The sequence below is a fragment of the Nymphalis io genome, chromosome 30 (genome assembly GCF_905147045.1).
Source record: "Nymphalis io chromosome 30, ilAglIoxx1.1, whole genome shotgun sequence".
Taxonomy (NCBI): domain Eukaryota; kingdom Metazoa; phylum Arthropoda; class Insecta; order Lepidoptera; family Nymphalidae; genus Nymphalis; species Nymphalis io.
The window spans coordinates 5021532-5040520 of record NC_065917.1 but is presented as its reverse complement, the minus strand read 5'-3'; positions in this window follow the sequence as shown (position 1 = coordinate 5040520).

Below are 18989 nucleotides of genomic sequence, written 5' to 3'. Positions count from 1 at the left end.
AATGTTTATTAAGCAAGGGATACACAAGGCTCTCAAACAGCTTAGAAAGACAGGAAAGGATGGATATTGGACGGTAGTTCTTAATGTCTGATCGGTGTCTTTTTTTATAAACGGGTACTATTCGAGCTTTTTTCCATTCCTCGGGAAAAATACCGTTTTTTATAGAATTGGCGAACTGGCGATGACGTGACAGTAGACAAACGTAACTTTCCACATTAAATGGGCTTATTACGACCATAATAAATATGGTTCAAATGTAAATTTAAACTCTTAGTTTTAATTTAAGTTTTAATTCTTTAAGTGCTTATTACCAATTAGAATAGAAAAACCAAAATTAGTACCATTAAATATATTAAGAACGTCGCAGAGAAATCTTAACGTACAACCAAACCACTACAAACGGGACACATCCGGATAAAAGAGGCCAAGTTGTGATGTTAAATAAAATAAATAATGTCAAATCGTCAAGTCAGCCCTTCTAGTCTACGATGCAATAATTTCTTTATTTTTATTTAATTTCATGTGTCACTTATGGATTCTCCACAGATTATACAGTTCTAAAATTGTAAAGGCTAGAAATAATTCATTCTTATTGTAAATATTTGAATAACGATTTAAAATTTTATTATTTTTTTGACAATTAAACAAGTATTTAAGAAATGGAAACGCAAATGATGGAATGTTCATTATTAAAACCGCGTTTGGACAAGGCTCTGGCCGATAAAATAACGTTGTGGAATTAAGAGAATCCTCAGTGCATTATATTGATATTCAGTTCGTGATTATGAACCATTCTTAGTGGAGAGAATTGTCTGTTTCCTAAAGCTTAGTTATAGTGCAGTACTATCTGTTTTGTTAAGACTATTTGAGTTCAGAATAAATTAACTATATGAATAAGATTTTGTGTTTGTGAAAGACAATAAAATTGTAACTGTGTGAATCCGTTTAAATTGTATCGAACCGCTTGAAAGAGCAAAATGAATATTTGACTGGTTTCGTTTTATAGTCTCCTGGTATTATGTTACTGTGAGCGTAGTTGCGACGTCCCTTTGCTGATACTGGCGATGACGTCGTAATTTAACCTCGCTCATTTACTTAACCTTAAGAAAAGTTGTTAAGTAACTTTAAGTTCTTTGTTAGTAGAATAAACAAACACTCTAGCTTTCATAATATAGATAATAACGAAAATATAAAATGAACAAAAAACAAATAAAAAATTAAACATTAAATAATCACAACACCTTACTTAGCCCTTATAGTGTTGTTACGAATATTGCATACAAAGCTGCGAGTTTTCAAACAATTTTTTAAATAAGTGTGATTAGGCGAATTTATAATACATTAAATATAAATACATATAAAAATAATCAATGTTCAAATCGTAACCGCGTGGAATGGTGGCAAGAATGCTAGCAGTTCCCCTTTGAATCGCAATTCCGATTCTCGAAATAATAATCTTCGATTATTGTGATAAGTTAATTAAAAAAAAAAATTAAACCATTCAATATTGTCAGGGAAATCAGAAATCTTAACATATAACCACTACTAACCAACCGAACACATCCGGATAAAAGAGGCCGAGTTGTGATGGAAAAGAATAAGAATTATACTTTTTCTAAGAAATTGAAACCTTGATGAAAGTTACTTTAACATTGATAAAGTAGCATATGTTAATATTTCACTACTTTCCTTTTATAGTCTCCTGGTATTATGTTTCTGTGAGCGTAGTGGCGACGTCGCTTCGCTCGTTCTGGCGATGACATCACTACTTAACCTTCTTCAATAAACAGGCCCATAAGAAAACTAGTTCAAATGTTTATATTAAGTTATTAACATTAACACGATACAACAAACAAACACTAGCTTTTAAATATAGATAAAGTAGTCAGTAGACAGGGTGGTTATTAGAACTTAAGAAAAGTGGTTCAAATGTAACTTCAGTTTCTTAGTTTTTGTCTCCAGCTTTTATAATATAGATAAGTCAAATCAAAAACCAAATCATATCATATTGTTATATTTATTAGAAATATATAATAATAAACTTAATGACTTTTTTTCTATGCATTATTAAACGCATATAAAGTGTTTGCAGTTATTTGAAAAAATATATAAGATAGGTAAAATATATTTATGATCTGTAGCATATTATTTATTATAACTTTATTAATTATATACAACACACTCATATAAATTACCTTTCATCCCATTAACATTCATTATGCCGAACCATATTTATTCCATGTAATAAGATTCAAAGGTGATACAAAATTTTATAATTAGTAAATATAAGCTGCCTGTACTTATATCGTCAAAATACATCGTTCAACAAGAAAATTTTCTTACCTTACCACAATCCAAAGAGATTTGAACACTATCCCATTTGTATTAAAGTAGCTTTTATTACGCTCGCATAAACACAGATGTCGAAGATGTCCCAGTGCAGCTTAATTGATCTTATTAAGCCTTACATACATTACAATTACTGGTGGTAGGGCTTTGTGCAAGCTCGTCTGGGTAGGTACCAGCCACTCATCAGATATTCTACCGCAAAACAGCAATACTTGATATTGTTGTGTTCCGGTTTGAAGGGTGAGTGAGCCAGTGTAATTACAGGCACAAGGGACATAAAATCTTAGTTCCCAAGGTTGGTGGCGCATTGGCTATAAGCGATGGTTGACATTTCTTACAATGCCAATGTCTAAGGGCGTTTGGTGACCACTTACCATCAGGTGGCCCATATGCTCGTCCACCTTCCTATTCCATAAAAAAAAAACAATCTACTTCAATCTAATATATAAATATAATATAATAAATAAGAGAGCACCGATATCTACTAAACGGTTTTGTATATTTGGAGTAACTTTTTAATTTTACACCCGTGTAACAGTGTATCTCTTAACTATTCATGTGCTCCTAGTACCGAATGTTTTGGTTTAAACGTGACCAGCAATGTTCTGTACTCGTCGTATCTGCGATTTAAAAAAAAAATTATAAAATTTATAAATTTTCTTTTTATATTATTATATCCATATACTAATAACCTTATATTATGAAAACAGTTATAATTATGTTATCGATGTTCCTGTAAATTGTACCACAATTTGTGAGTAATTTATTTTGTGCACCAATTTAAGAGTATGTTACGAGGTCCCCCCCCCTAGGAGCTCTGCTAAATTGTGCACCTTATTAAACTGTCCTTGATTAATAAATATTGTTAGCGATAATTATCTGAGGACACGTTGTTGCAAGACGGCGAGTTGGTATTATGCAAAATTTATTGGTTCTTAGATTTTGAACATTGCAAGAATATCAATAAAGTTCAATTTACGACAATAATCCTCAAAGAGACATCTCTTCTGCGCCGTAGTGGCCTAGTATTTATGTTTTGGCTTGGAACGTGACTGACCTAGCTATTTCCCATATTGGGATCCGTTGTTAAGACACACTTTGTTGTGATCTCCACAAACTCAAGAATTTATTTTACCTGAAAACCTGTTTGTTATTATTTATTTCATCATAATATTTTTTTTTCACAATTTTTGATACCAGTGTGATAAGTTTTTTAAATACTTAATTTTTGATACTGTTTCCGTGAACGTAGTTGCGACGTCACTTCGCTCGTTCTGGTGATGATGGCGTCACAATTTATTTAATCTTCCACATTCGCTACACATTCCTTTTACGACCACAAGAAAAATGGTTCAAATGTAACTCTAAATTCCTAGTATTAAACACGTACAACAAATAAAAACTAGCTTATATATATATATATATATCAATACAATAATTATAATATAACAAAAAAAAACATAAAACGAAAAAAGGGTGGTCCTAACCCCGTCAGGAACGAAGCTCTGCGATTTTTTTTTACTGAAACGGTTTTTAAAATGTAGACTTTTATGATTGCTGTATTTTTGTCACACCAAAAAGCGTATTCAGTCTTTATTTAACTCTCTCTGTCTAATTTGTATATTTTAATGTATGTAATATATAAAATACTTGTAAGTTATATTATTTATTAACTTAGTTTTATATGTTTTCATTATATAAACTTTCTGCACTTTCCACCATAAATATGCGATGAAGACACGATATAAGTCCCGATTAAATCAACGTAAACAAACAATATTTTTTACGTTTAGAGAATTGTGTATAGAAAGCTGTCAAATTGATCTTTTTGTTTTAATTTGTCATTTATTTGCCGTTTAAATGATCATATTTTATTTTTATAAATGTCTAAAGCACACAAAATTTATTTTCTAATTATTATATAATTTGATGGGCCGACGATTTAAAAAAGGTGGCAGGTTCGGGATGGATGCGGACTGCCCAAGATTGGGATGGTTGGCGTTCTATGGGGGAGGCTTTCGTCCAGCAGGGGACGGCAAAAGGCTGAAAATATATATATATATATATATATATATATATATATATATATAATTTGTGTAAGATAAATCATTTCGAGTTATGTAAAATTCTATTAAAAATATTTTGCAGTAATTCAATTTGTCTATTACATAAGAAGATGTTTCTTGCTAATAATGTAAATATTTTTATATTTCGCTTTTTTTATTTATAAGTAGAAAGTTTTTAGTGTATAAAATATAGTTTGAATTTCTGCAAAATTGCTTGGAGTGCCATCTAGATATATTATTATTAAGAAATACCGTGCAACAACGTAGTAACCATCAGAGCCGCCAGAATAATTTACAACAGGATAACAGAAAACGTTTGCAGAAATTGCACACTTAAGGAATTAAACGATCGCCTTCAGGTTATTTCAGCTTAAAAAAATATTTCCGCTGTTTCTTTCGCCGATTCTTCTCAGGTCTGAGTGTTTATTTCCGAACCGATGATAGATTTATGACAATCAATAAGTGTAACGCTTCTATATTGAATAAAAAATTTTAACTTTACCTTTGTTCACGATAATATTGAATTTTATAAAATTTCAAAAACTTTATACATTTTTTTCGCATTTTGAATTCACGTCATCTAACGAATATCCATGCTATTCTGCTTTATGGTATCCTGGTATACTGGTTTTGGTTTAAAACGTGACTGACAACAGTTCCTCAAGATTGTTTATATTTTAAACTAGCAGTGCATCCGGTTTTACTCGACCGCGTCCTAAACAATCTAATAAGCACTTTAGATTTTATTGTTGATGATTTATTTGCATATTTTTTAAATCAATTATTTGTACAAACTGACTTTGACAGCCAAATCGGCCATTTTTCCTGGAAACATTGAAGAAACATTAGAATATTGTCATTAATTGATTATAGTTTTTGCACTATTTTTGTGTTAAATAAATAATTCTTATTAATATATATATATAAATCCTTCTAATAACAAGTAACGTCACCTGTCGTGTCTCTGAAACAAACTCTCGTATCAATTACCATTCAAATGTACGCTTTTTATCATCGAATTATCCGTTTAAAGAGGACGAGCCGACTCTTTGTCTCTGATGCAGTTTAGTCTTGTAAATGACAAATCTAATTAATTATTATTATTTATTTTTATCATACCAAAACATTTTTAAAACCAATATGAATAAGATTTTTAAAATACAAAAACATCATATTTTAGACCATTCAATATTTGTAAGAACGTTGCAGGGAAATTTTAACGTATAATCATTAATTATAACCAGACGCATCCGGATAAAAGAGGCTAAGTCGTTGTGATAGAAAATCATATGAATTTTACTTATCCAAAGAAATTCAAACCATGGTGCAGAAATAATTAAGCAAAATATCCTGCTGACATTGCTCATGTTAACTTTTTAACTACTTTCGTTTTATAGTCTCCTGGTATTATGTTTCTGTGAGCGTAGTGGCGACGTCGCTTCGTTCGTTCTGTGATGACGTCACTCTATATATATCACTCGTCACGTCACTCGTGGAAAGAAAGTGTATCGATCTCCTAACTATTGATGTGCTCCTAGTATCGGATGTTTTGGTTTAAACGTGACCAGTGTGCTGTTCTAGAGAACTTAATCTATCTATCTATCCTTTCTATATATATATCTCTATTTCATTTGTGTTGTTAACTTGTAACGTAACGGTACGATACACATTTTGATGAATGGTATAATTATTATATAACATATCAGCGAAATACTATCCGTCCCCATTTCGGCATTTGAAATTTGTGACAGTTACTCCTTCCCGACGTAGACGATCACTATGCACGAATATTACGCAAATCCTACTCAAAATACATTTTTCTTTTTATCTACCCGTGCGAAGCCGGAACGATTAGTTGGTATAATATTAATAAGTCGAACTGAATATATAAAATCCTCGAATTGGTATAAAAAAATAGATTTATTTGATGTAAATTACTCACTGACTGAATTACTCTTAAAAACCCAAATAATACAATTTAACGTATTCTACAAATCATAAGTCGCGTAATAATAATGACAGCCAATTAAGCCGAGATGGCCTAGTAGTTAGAACGCGTGAATCTTAACCGACGATCGTGGGTTCAAATCCGGGCAAGCACCACTGAATTTTCATGTGCTTAATTTGTGACTATAATTTATCTTGGTGAAGGAAAACGTCGTGAGGAAACCTGCATTATTGAAATTATGCCACATGTGTATTCTACCAACCCACAATTAGTTCTTAAAATACACACTCACATCGATATATTTTATCGGTCGATTAAACCGAGCACGAGATGAACTATACACACAATATAAGCACATGAAAATGAAAAATGAAAAGCCGTGGTGCTTGCCTGTGTTTGAACCCGCGATCATTGTTTCAGATTCACGCTTTCTAACCACTAATCTCGCTTTGAAACGCTTGATTATTTTTTTAATTATTAAACATTGTAAAAATGAATCCTGCATCGAATCCGGTTACAAGAGGCGAGTTGCGCGTTGCGTCACGGTAGCATACGAAAGCGATCCCGTGGCGCTCCTCGTTAAGATGGAAAGGGTACCGCTGGTTTTTTAGTGGGTATTCCGATGTTTGGGGCGTAATCGGTGCCTTGGACACCGGTGAGCCCCACATACCCCCTCCCACTGTTCCCGTGGGTGGACCCCACTGTTTCCAGCGTCAAAAAAAGGCGAGTTGCGTGTTATGGAACGTTTATTCGTTCTTAAATTTTGAACATTGCAAGAATATCAATAAAGTTTAATTTACGATAAACCTCATACAGGCATCACCTCTCTGTCGTAGTGTCCTGGTGTTATGTTTTGGTTTAAAACGTGACTGCGTTAACTGTTTCCCGTAGCTCCGTTGTGAATTCTACCTAAGCACATACTTTTTTGTGAATTATACAAACTCAAAGAATTTATTTACCGCCTTATTTTCATAAAGAAAATCTTTTACTATATATGGGTGGGTATATACCGATGTAACATTGTACAAGCGACTATTATTTTCAGTGTTCCTATTTAAAATTTACTTTGAAGCAATAAAAAGTCTTAAAATTTTCGGATAACGCTTGAATCTTTAGAGACTTTTGTGTTATATGTATTTTGTTAATATTTCGTCATTGCAAAGTTATGTCGATCAAAAAAATTTACATCTGTCAAAAAGATCAAGCTAACTTGTACAGGGTATATATCATTATAATCTGATTATATTTTTTTATATATCATACCGGACCATTTAATCCGGGTAAAAGAGGCAGAGTCGTTTTCTGAAAAATAGATTTAATTTTGCCTAGGTATTTTAATCCTTGAAGCAGTAATAATTAAGTTAAATTCACTATTGTAGTCATAAAATAGCAAAATAATATTTCACTACATTCCTTTTATAATTTCCTGGTATTATGTTTCTGCGAGCGTAGTGGCGATGTCTGGCGATGACGTCATAGCAAAGCAGTTCTAATATTATAATAACACGTTTAGAACAAACACTTAGGTTTTATAATACAAATAACAACAAAAATATAAAATTGAATAAAGAACACATTTAGCCCTTAAAGAATACATATTTTTATTCTTACTTTAAGCATTCATTTCATTTTTTCATTTTTTTTTTTTTTTTATAGAATAGGAAGGTGGACGAGCATATGGGCAACCTGATGGTAAGTGGTCACCAAACGCCCTTAGACATTGGCATTCTAAGAAATGTCAACCATCGCTTATAGCCAATGCGCCACCAACCTTGGGAACTAAGATTTTATGTCCCTTGTGCCTGTAATTACACTGGCTCACTCACCCTTCAAACCGGAACACAACAATATCAAGTATTGCTGTTTTGCGGTAGAATATCTGATGAGTGGGTGGTACCTACCCAGACGAGCTTGCACAAAGCCCTACCACCTACTACTACCTACCATATTGCATAACGAACTACGAGTTTTAAGACAATTTTAAATAAGTGTGATAAGTTACTTAAAAAAACAGCCTTTCGACCATTTAATATTGTGGGAACTTCGCAGAAATCTTAACGTATAGCCACTACTAACCGAACACATCCGGATACAAGAGGCCGAGTTTTGACGAAAGTAATATAAATTATAATTATTTATATAATTCAATGAAATTTAAGCCTTAATGCAGTAATAATTAAGTTAAATTTACTACAATAGTAATGAAACAGCAAACGTGAATATTTCACTACTTTCGTTTTATAATAATAAGCATAGTGTTCACGTCGCTTCAGTTGTTCTGGCGAAGACATCACAATGTACCTTCCGGTATTAAACATATATATATATATATATATATATATATATATATAACCTTGTGACCTCATCAATAAACTGTAATTTTCAACGCTGAAAGACTGTTCCTGCATAGCGAATCTTATTTCTTACATTTCATAGTCTTCTGGTACTTATGATTTGGTTTAAACGTGACCTGATAAAAAATGAATATTGTACATATCAATGTAATGAAAAAAATAATGATTTGGTTAGTGAAGTCATTTTTTTTTTTTTTTTTATTAACTGCCTTTCTGCAAGTATGTCTAAGTAAGACCCTAGTCGTCATCTCTTCCATTATTGTCACAGACATATTAATTATTGTTTTATTTATTATTTATAAATAATACTAATTATCAGCTTATATGTTTTATCTATGCATAGAAAATATAGTATATGGTGCCAATAATTAATTAAAAATTATAATTCATAAAATAATTTAATTATGGACTTTTCTGTCAACCAACATAATAGCGGTTTGATAATAAGCGCATAATAATAAATATATTATAAAGAATCTCCTAAATATATGAAAAGAGCTGGCAGTGTTGCGAAATAAATAATTTGAGATCAGCTTTTTATATATATTTCTCTTCTTATATAAGTTGGGGTTGCTCATTTGTAGACTGAAAGCGGTTACGTTTTTCAATGCGTCCACGTTGTCCGACTCTATTACTTACTACATAGTGAATTTCATAATTGCTTCTGATAGAATAATGAGAGTGAATGAAAAATATGAGAGTGCTCGAAGGCTCTTTTCGAACTGATTGAGCCATCTCCATTCCTTTATCGGACTAATACTACTACTAGGCGCAGGCAAAAGTTTCATCCATACGTTGTTAATACCCAAGAGTCGAAGTAAACGGTTTGACAGCTCGTTTTTGGTGAAAGTCGCCAAGATTTGGAACGACCTGCCTGGGTCTATTTTTCCTGATAAGTTGAACTCTGGAGCCTTTAAGAGTAGAGTGAACAGGTTTCTTTTGGATAGGCGTGTACCACCTTCGTCTTCATCTACACTTTCCATCAGGTGAGATGGAAGACAAACGCCTATTCCATTACAACTATATAAGAACAGTTTTGCCAAATAGTTTTGCCAAACAATATAAGAAGAACCGTTCTAGCCTTAATAAAAATACATGATCACTCTTTATTTTCCCACTCTCATAATCAGATACAATCAAAAAGGCCAAACGTGCAGCTAAGTACTTTCCGATGCCCTAAATGCCCTACATTTTTTCATTCGAAATATTCTTAAGAGGTTAAGAATACTCTCAATACAAACGTTTTGTTTTGTCGATTTAATATTCCTAGTACCTGAACAAAAACGCAGCGATTTTCTCTCATATCAATTATAATTTGTCATTTAAACAATTAACGGCAAACTTCCGGCTAGAAGAGGACCAGTCGGTACAATTTATTTATATTGATTCAAGGGACTTTTAACCTTGTTGCCTATTTACTAAATCTTATTTAATTAAAGACAACGAAAGCCTATAAATATTATTGCACTTCTGTTTCGTAGTGTCTTGGTATTTATGTTTTGGTTAAATGTGGCTCCATACTCTGAAGGCAACGCACAGAGTAATTTTATTTAAAACTCGTTATTTTTACTTGCGAACAAGGAGAATTTTTTTTTTTTAAATTGCTATTTATAAATTAATTTGAAAGTACTTCCAACCCTAATTAGATTTATTTCAAGAGTATAAAAATTCTTTCTTCATTAATATAGATTTTTCTTTTAAGTGTAGCCTCTTATTTTTGGACAACTAACACAATGCTCACTTTTTCCTTATTTCCAAGGGCCCGTTTATCTTTATCCATACTAATATTATTAATGAGGTAAAATTTAATTTTTTGTATGTTTGTTTGTAAAGGATAAATTCAAAAACTACTACACTGACTGATACAACCTCACAGGATCGCTTTCGCATACTATCGTGACACACCGACACCGCCCATCTCGCTTCCACCTGGAACCGGTACACTTCCGCAACCACATCCTGGAGTTTTCAGGGCGGATCGCTTGCGATATGTATCGCGGCCGTCCACGAAACCGAACAACTTTGTAGCGCTCTTACCACTATGACTCTTTACGGTCTCTGCAGATAAGCCCTGTTATGATCGATGAGAGCGTCAACTTAAACGGGTAGCACCATACAGCGCCATGTAGCGCACTTCCTCATGCTCAATGGAATGGAATGAATGGAACAAAATGCTCCAACTTCCATCCAGGATCAGGTCCAGATACCTTATCTTAATAATCATCGAAAGGACGGTGATTATGTTATATCACTTGATTTGGATTTGATTTATTCCTAATCGTAAGCATGATGATGAGCTTGTCAAATTGCTTGATGCTTTTGGTTGCTCTACCCCTTAGGCTCTAAAAGAAATGATGTTAAGCCAAATCCATCTTATAATTAAAAAAAATAAAACGCAATTTTGAACGGAAATATACACACTAAAACACAGTCTGACGTTGTTTTTTGTGGTATAGGTAGCTGGACGGGCTAATAGGCCACCTTACGTTAAGTGCCACTGCCAGATATTGACGATGTAAGAAATATTAACCATTTCTTACATCTCCCATGCGCCACGAACTTTTGGAACGAAGATGTTATGTCCCTTGTGCCTGTAGTTACACCGGCTCACTCACCCTCAAACTGGAACATTACAATACTATGTATCGCATCGATATTAAGTATACCTGACTTTACTTGAATATTTTTTGGATATTAGCGGATATAAATGTATTTGGATCATCTCATCTCATCTCTCAGCCGAAAGACGTCCACTGCGGGACAAAGACCTCCCTCAAGGATTCCCACGACTCTTTCTATGTCGTCGGTCCACCTTGTATTTGGATATTTGTAAATAAATAGATAAATCTCCTCCTTAAAATCCTGGTATCTGATATTTTGGGTTAAGCGTGACATTGCGTCATCGTTTCTTTTTGTTTCTGTATATGTTGTACCTTCTCCTCAAAAAAGGGAGAAGAGGCCTTAGACCAGCAATGGGACATTCACAGGCTGTTACTGCTACTATATGTGTGTATAGGTAAATAAAATATTCACGGGCTTTGTGTTACATATATTTAAGTTCAGATTTTTACACATAAAATTAAATTGATAAACACGTTTCAAAAAACTCGAACAGACACAAGCAACATTTTAGCGCCAAAGGTAGGTATGTAGTGACCACTTATCAAAAGTGTCCCATTTGTCAGACTGCCTATATTAAATAAAAAAAAATTCGGGTACTGAGTGATGAAATGTGTTAGCTTCGATAGCTGCTTTTGTGGTGGTAAAAATAACGAAGACTTTGGAAATTGAATACTTATATTAATAATAAATAATTATAAGAACTGATGTGTGTCGCGCACGCGCGTCGAGACGACAAGTGAAGTTAAGTTGGTAGGCGCGTCCCCGCACCCCGCGATGATATATAGTGAAGCGCCGCAACATACTCCCCGGGGTTGAAGGATTCTTCAACAGCTAGATGTCTCCGGAAGAGGGCATATGTTATTGTACGCTCTCCGAATAGTCCCTTTTTTGGTTAGAATCTCAGCGACCCTGTTCACCCCGTCTGGTCCAGGATGAAGTCCTGTTATCCTGCCCAAGACCCATAAGAGCGGTGGCTGAGTCCTGTCCCGGACGAGAACCATGGAACCCAGTTCCAGGTCCCTGTTGGAAGACCGCCACTTGACCTTCCGTTGCAGCGCAGTCACGTATTCGTGTGAGAAACGCTGCCAAAAATGCTGTTTTAGTTTTTCAATTCGTTCATAGAGTTGCAGTTGTTGAATGTTTTCATTGTCTAGTGGTGGCTGAGGAACAGTTAGAAAAGTTCGTCTTATGAGGAAGTGGGCTGGGGTAAGGCAGGAAAGGTCTGAAGGATCTGAGGATAGCGGTGTTAAAGGACGGGAATTAAGGATTGCCTCTATCTGAACTAAGCAGGTTGACATCTCTTCAAACGTTAAGTGAGTTAGGGAAAGAATGCGCCGTAAGTGATGTTTGACGGACTTCACAGCGGATTCCCACAATCCACCGAAATGTGGAGAGTAGGGCGGAATAAATTTAAAATCGATACCTTTATTTGTAGCTTCTGTCTGTATATCATCTGAATAAGTTTTAAAGTTTGCTTTTAACATTCCCGCGTAATTTAATAATGTCCTTAATACGAGCTTCAGTCATTATTAATTAATAATATATAATAATAACAAGTTACTAAATGAGAAATAATAAAAAGTGCATAAAATATTAAATGAATGTAAAGATTAGAAATGATTTACGATAATGCAAAGCAAGCGATAGGTAGGCCGCCACGCGGCACGCGATAGCAGCTCGACGCAGTAGCAATGCAATAACAAGATAATAAATGCATATATAGCAATATAGCGTTGAGATAGATGCGCTGCGGCTGTCAGCTATTATAAAAAATATTTTCATATAATATGATAAATTGATTTACAGAAAATTACGATTAGCGTTAACAATATGAAGAGATGTCAATATGCTATAATAGTTTACTTTAAATTGGATAAGCAAAGAAGTTAAAAGGAAAAGATAGGAAATAAAAAGGAACGGACTCACTCGATTATTATTTTTCGTATCCGTGTTGCTCACAAGGGCCAAAGTCCACTTCTCTGTTATATTTTTGTTTCTGTTAGTCAATCCCGTCAAAATATTTTGTAAATTTGTTTCCACTGGTGACTTGAATGTTGTTGTAAAATTACGTTGACTCCAAATTGGAGACGTCGCGACGTCGGCGCCGACGCGTCTTAGGTAGGCCACATGGTGACGTTATATGCTTGAACTGGATGATCGTCAATATGAAATGATCTGCTTCGTCTTCCTTGAATATCGGACGATGAAAAGGTATCCTCGATGTAGAAAATTTGCCTTTCTGCACAGGTATCCTTTGTGTGACTTGGCCACGTGGGTGCGCGCGATGAAAAGGTATCCTCGATGTAGAAAATTTGCCTTTCTGCACAGGTATCCTTTGTGTGACTTGTCCACGTGGGTGCGCGCGATGAAAAGGTATCCTCGATGTAGAAAATTTGCCTTTCTGCACAGGTATCCTTTGTGTGACTTGTCCACGTGGGTGCGCGTGCGCGTGCGTCAATAAGAATGACGCGTTTTTCTCTAATTTCTTTGTTATTTAATATTTCACGGGCGGAGGACCATTTTGTAGGCTCGAAGGACCATTTTGTTAGCTTCGATAGCTGCTTTTGTGGTGGTAAAAATAACGAAGACTGGAAATTTAATACTTATATTAATAATAAATAATTATAAGAACTGATGTGTGTCGCGCACGCGCGTCGAGAGGACAAGTGAAGTTAAGTTGGTAGGCACGTCCCCGCACCCCGCGATGATAGATAGTGAAGCGCCGCAACAAATGCGTTTGGTTATAATATAAATTTAACGCGAACTAAGCCGCAAATACCACCAAATTAGTTAATTAGTGCAAACACCATAAAATAATCAAAATTTTTGTAAAGTACCCTAGTATTATTGTTAAGTATGAATGTGTGAAGTCACTATTAACACAGACATAATAACCGTTACCCGGTTAAAAGAGGTGTAATGGAAAAATAAATGTATTCGAAAAGGATTTTTTTACCTTGTATCGTCGTCAATAAAGTATAAATTTCGATAACGCAATGTTGCAACTTCACAGCGAATATTATATCTTACATTTCATAGTCTCCTGGTACTTATGTTTTGGTTTAAACGTGACTCTGTAAAACTGGTAGTGATATAAGAGATGATAGGAACATAAAACAATGAACCGATCGTCATTTGTCCAATAAATAATAACCCGACGGCTTAGGTCGTGGCAAATTAAACTAATAAATAATTGAACAAAACTGTATATATAGATTATTATTATTAACGAATAAGTTTAATTTGTTTTTTTCGTCTAAAAACACAAAAAATTACGTTATAAATAAATACATACGTACGAAACAATTTTGAATTTAATAATTTAGGATTGATATAAAATAACAATTACTCGGTGATGGTGGTGATGTGCTGGGTAAGGTGGTAGACGGAACGTTCTGATCGCTTCAGAGATGTAGGCTTAAAACGTATGTTATTATTAATATTTATTTATTATTATATTTATTTTAATATCGTTTCCAAATGGCTGAATACCACGCACAGCCTAAGCCAAATAACAGGTTGAAATTTTCGTAGTAAACGTAGGCATTAAGCAAGGTTTTTTCTAAATTCATTTTCAAAAGGGATTAAATGAAGAATGAAGGTTTATGTGTAAATTCGTCATTTCTAAAGTTAGAAATATGGAAATCGATATTTAAGCTTATGAGATATGTTTTAGTTTATGAGTTAACGACAGCCGTAAGGTTACTGTTTCCGATGGGGCATACCATCAGGGATGGTTTGAAAACACAATTCGCCCGTTAGGTGGTGCTGCTGTTGGTACCGTAACCGTACCGTAACAGCCTGTGAATATCCCACTGCTGGGCTAAAGGCCTCCTCCCCTCTTTTTGAAGAGAAGGTTTGGAGCTTATTTCACCACGCTGTTCCAATGCGGGTTGGTGGAATACACATGTGGCAGAATTTCAGTGAAATTAGACACATGCAGGTTTCCTCACGATGTTTTCCTTCACCGTAAAGCACGAGATGAATTATAATCACAAATTAAGCACATGAAAATTCAGTGGTGCTTGCCCGGGTTTGAACCCACGATCATCGGTTAAGATTCACGCGTTCTTACCACTGGGCCATCTCGGCTGTTGGTATGTCACCAAATTTAATTTGACGTAATGTCGTAAAGAAAAAATGTAAATGTTAAAATTTTAAATATTTTGCTTTTCCGGGCAGGACGACGTCTGCTGTCTTTATAAAAGGTGACCTTTTCGTTTAATTAATGTTTGTAGTGTTTGCTCCGCTCCATCTATGCTACAGCTTGAGCTGAATGCATTTTGTATTTAAAAACGTCATAAATAAATAATAACGTCAATTAATATTGAAATAAAATAAAGAATTATCCGGGTTACAAGTTATTGTTAAATAATCTGATTATGTTTATAGATTTATAAAAGTAGTGTGTCTATACTAATATTATAAATGTGAAAGTAACTCTGTCTGTCGGTTACTAAACCACTGAACCAATTTTGATAAAAAATTGGTATGAAGCAAGCTTGAACCCAGGAAGGACCTAAGCTACCTAATATTACAATTTTTGTTCCTCTCACCCTAAAACTAGTAGAATAAAAATAAAAAACACACGACAGTATATTTAAGGCCAAAATTTATGGTAGAAACGACAAAGACCAAATCTTTCTTCTTCTTGTGCCTCTCCACTACTGGAGGTTGGCCGTCAGCTCAGCGAATTTTTCGCGGTCTCGCGCCAAGCGAAATAGTTTTTCCACGCTGGCGATCTTCGTCCATTCACGGATGTTGCGCAACCAGGACTTTTTTCTTCTTCCAGCGCGTCGTTTGCCCTCTACTTTACCCATCATTATAATTTGGAGCAGTTGGTATCGCTCGTGTCTCAAGACGTGGCCCAAATACTCGGTTTTTCTCTTATTGACGGTTTGCAGTAACTTTCGGCTACTGGCGACGCGCTGGTACTCTCACGTTTGAAACTTTCTGTGTCCAGCTAATACGGAGCATTCTGCGGTAACACCACATTTCAAAAGCTTCTAGACGTTTCTAGGTGTCAGCTTGTAAAGTCCATGCGTCACTACCGTATAACACTACTGGCCAGACATAGCAGTGGAGTATTCTTAGTCTGAGCTTTATGGATAGTTTACGGTTGCACAAAACCTTCTCCATCCTTTTAAGGCTTGCTCGGGAAATTTCAATCCGGGTGTGCATTTCTTGCCTACAGTCCCATTCTTCATTTACCCAAGCACCGAGGTATTTGTACATACGCACCCGCTCTAGGTATTTACCTTCCACCTGAATTTTCGGCTTTAGATCCATATCCCCCGACACCACCAGAAATTTGGTTTTGCTAATATTCATGCTTCCCTGCCTTCACTTCGCACCAAATCTTTACTAGTGAAACGGGAAGGTAATAATGATAACAATATATCAATAATGGAATGTATATTTATATCTTAATACTTTTTCCAATTCACCACTGTTATTTTCCTTTGTCATCGCCACATCATTTCATCCGTTATTTTGGTTGTCATAGCAACATTTTTGTCCAAAAACAAATGACGTTCCGAAATGAGCCGATCGGGTATTAAGTTCTGTTGTTACTCGAATGTGACGCAAGTAATGCCTTGGCTTGGCTTGACTTGGCTTGGCTCGGCTCGCATGTGGCACGTGGCGTGGCGATATGTAGCGTGGCATTAGCGTGGCGTTACACTAGCCACAAAATCCGGACAAAAGAGACCGATTCGTTCTTAATGAAATTATTATGAATTTTACCATTTAAAAGAAATGTAAACTTATTGTATAACCTTCAACGCATACCTCTCGGTTATCTTTAAGACAAGGTATGCTACCCTCGCCGACACACTGCCAACCTCCATGACATTGCATCTAAGTGACTTGTGGATCAAAAAGCCGACCCCACCTTGGGATGGTTGGTGTCCTTCTCGGAAGTAGAGTAAGTGACCGGCATCTAGTGTCATCGTGTCCTAGCCCTGTCCTCGGATTTCTGATAGACCTACTATATCCCAGTTAATACGACTTAACTCTACTTCCAATTCTGTCAGATGTTCGTCCAGCCGCAGAGAGCGTCCATTATACGTGGCCAGAAACAGTCGCCGTTTGTGGTACCCTGCCGTAGCCCGGAGATTCTTAGCACCCCCCATCGCACCGTTACCATGGCCGGTACCGTGGCCAGGAATAGTGTGATTACCGAGAATTGGGGACCGTGAATTTTTGTCATCGCTCATAGGGGGGTTTTTGCCTTAGTCACCACGCTTGGCAGGCGGGTTGGTGACCGCAGTGGCTGAAAATCTTTCACTAATACCGCTGCTGCCCGCTATCAGGATTTGCATTTTCGGATTCCAGCATTTGTGTGGTTAGACCGCCACGATTCGGTCGCCAGAGCCTCGTTCGTTGATTAGCAGGATGTACCACGAGCAGGTGAGGTTGACGGTAGAGAGCCTAGGTTGTTATCGGCTCCCCTTATACCCCCTAAAGTAAAATAAAGTTAAAAATAGCCATAGTCAGTATTCGTCTGTCCAGAGATAGCGAACATTTAACAGCTCCGATTTATAGTTTCCTGGTATTATGTTTTGGTTAAGACGTGATCTGTACACGGAAACTTTCTGATTTGTTTGTTGTGTGGTTCCTTTCTGTACGATGGCAATTTTAGTCAGTTGGTTAAGTTATATTTTTAATTTATTAATAATTAATTTTATTTATCTTTAAAGCCCCACTCTAGCTGTTCAGAGAGGGCATCATAATGCCAATCTTATTATATTTTATATAGATACTATACGTACTGCATTGTACAGTGCTATTCTTTTTTTTCTATAATTTGTAAAATATCCATCATGACTGTATGTATTTATTTTATTTTGGTTTAATTTTTTTATTTTCATTTCAAGGCACGGTATTTGAAACAAAATACGAAATCTAAATATTTTATAAAAGTTATTTATTTATTATAAAATTTTCATCAAGTATCAAGTAATAATGATCTGTTAAGTCACTTAATTTAACCGGATAGTATATCCGGTTAAAAGAGGTCCAGTCGGTGCGATTGAAAAATATATTATTTTCAAAAAAGCCGAGATGGCCCTGTGGTAAGAACACGTGAATCTTAACCGATGATCGTGGGTTCAAACCCGGGCAAGCACCACTGAATTTTCATGTGCTTAATTTGTGATTATAATTCATCTCGTGCTTTACGGTGAAGGAAAACATCGTGAGGAAACCTGCATGTGTCTAATTTCACTGAAGTTCTGCCACATGTGAATTCTACCAACCCGCATTGGAGCAGCGTGGTGGAATAAGCTCCAAACCTTCTCCTCAAAAAGAGGAGAGGAGGCCTTTAGCCCAGCAGTGGGACATTCACAGGCTGTTACGGTTACGGTTACGGTTCAAAAAAGATTAAACCTTGTGACCTCATCAATAAACTGTAATTTTCAACGCTGAAAGACTGTTTCTGCATAGCGAATCTTATTTCTTATCAGCTTATATGTTGTATCTTTGCATAGAAAATATAGTATATGGCGCCAATAATTAATTAAAAATGTTAATTAACTAATAATTTAATTATGGACCTTTCTGTCAACCAACATAATAGCGGTTTGATAATAAGCGCATAATAATAAATATATTATAAAGAATCTCCTAACTATATGAAAAGAGCTGGCA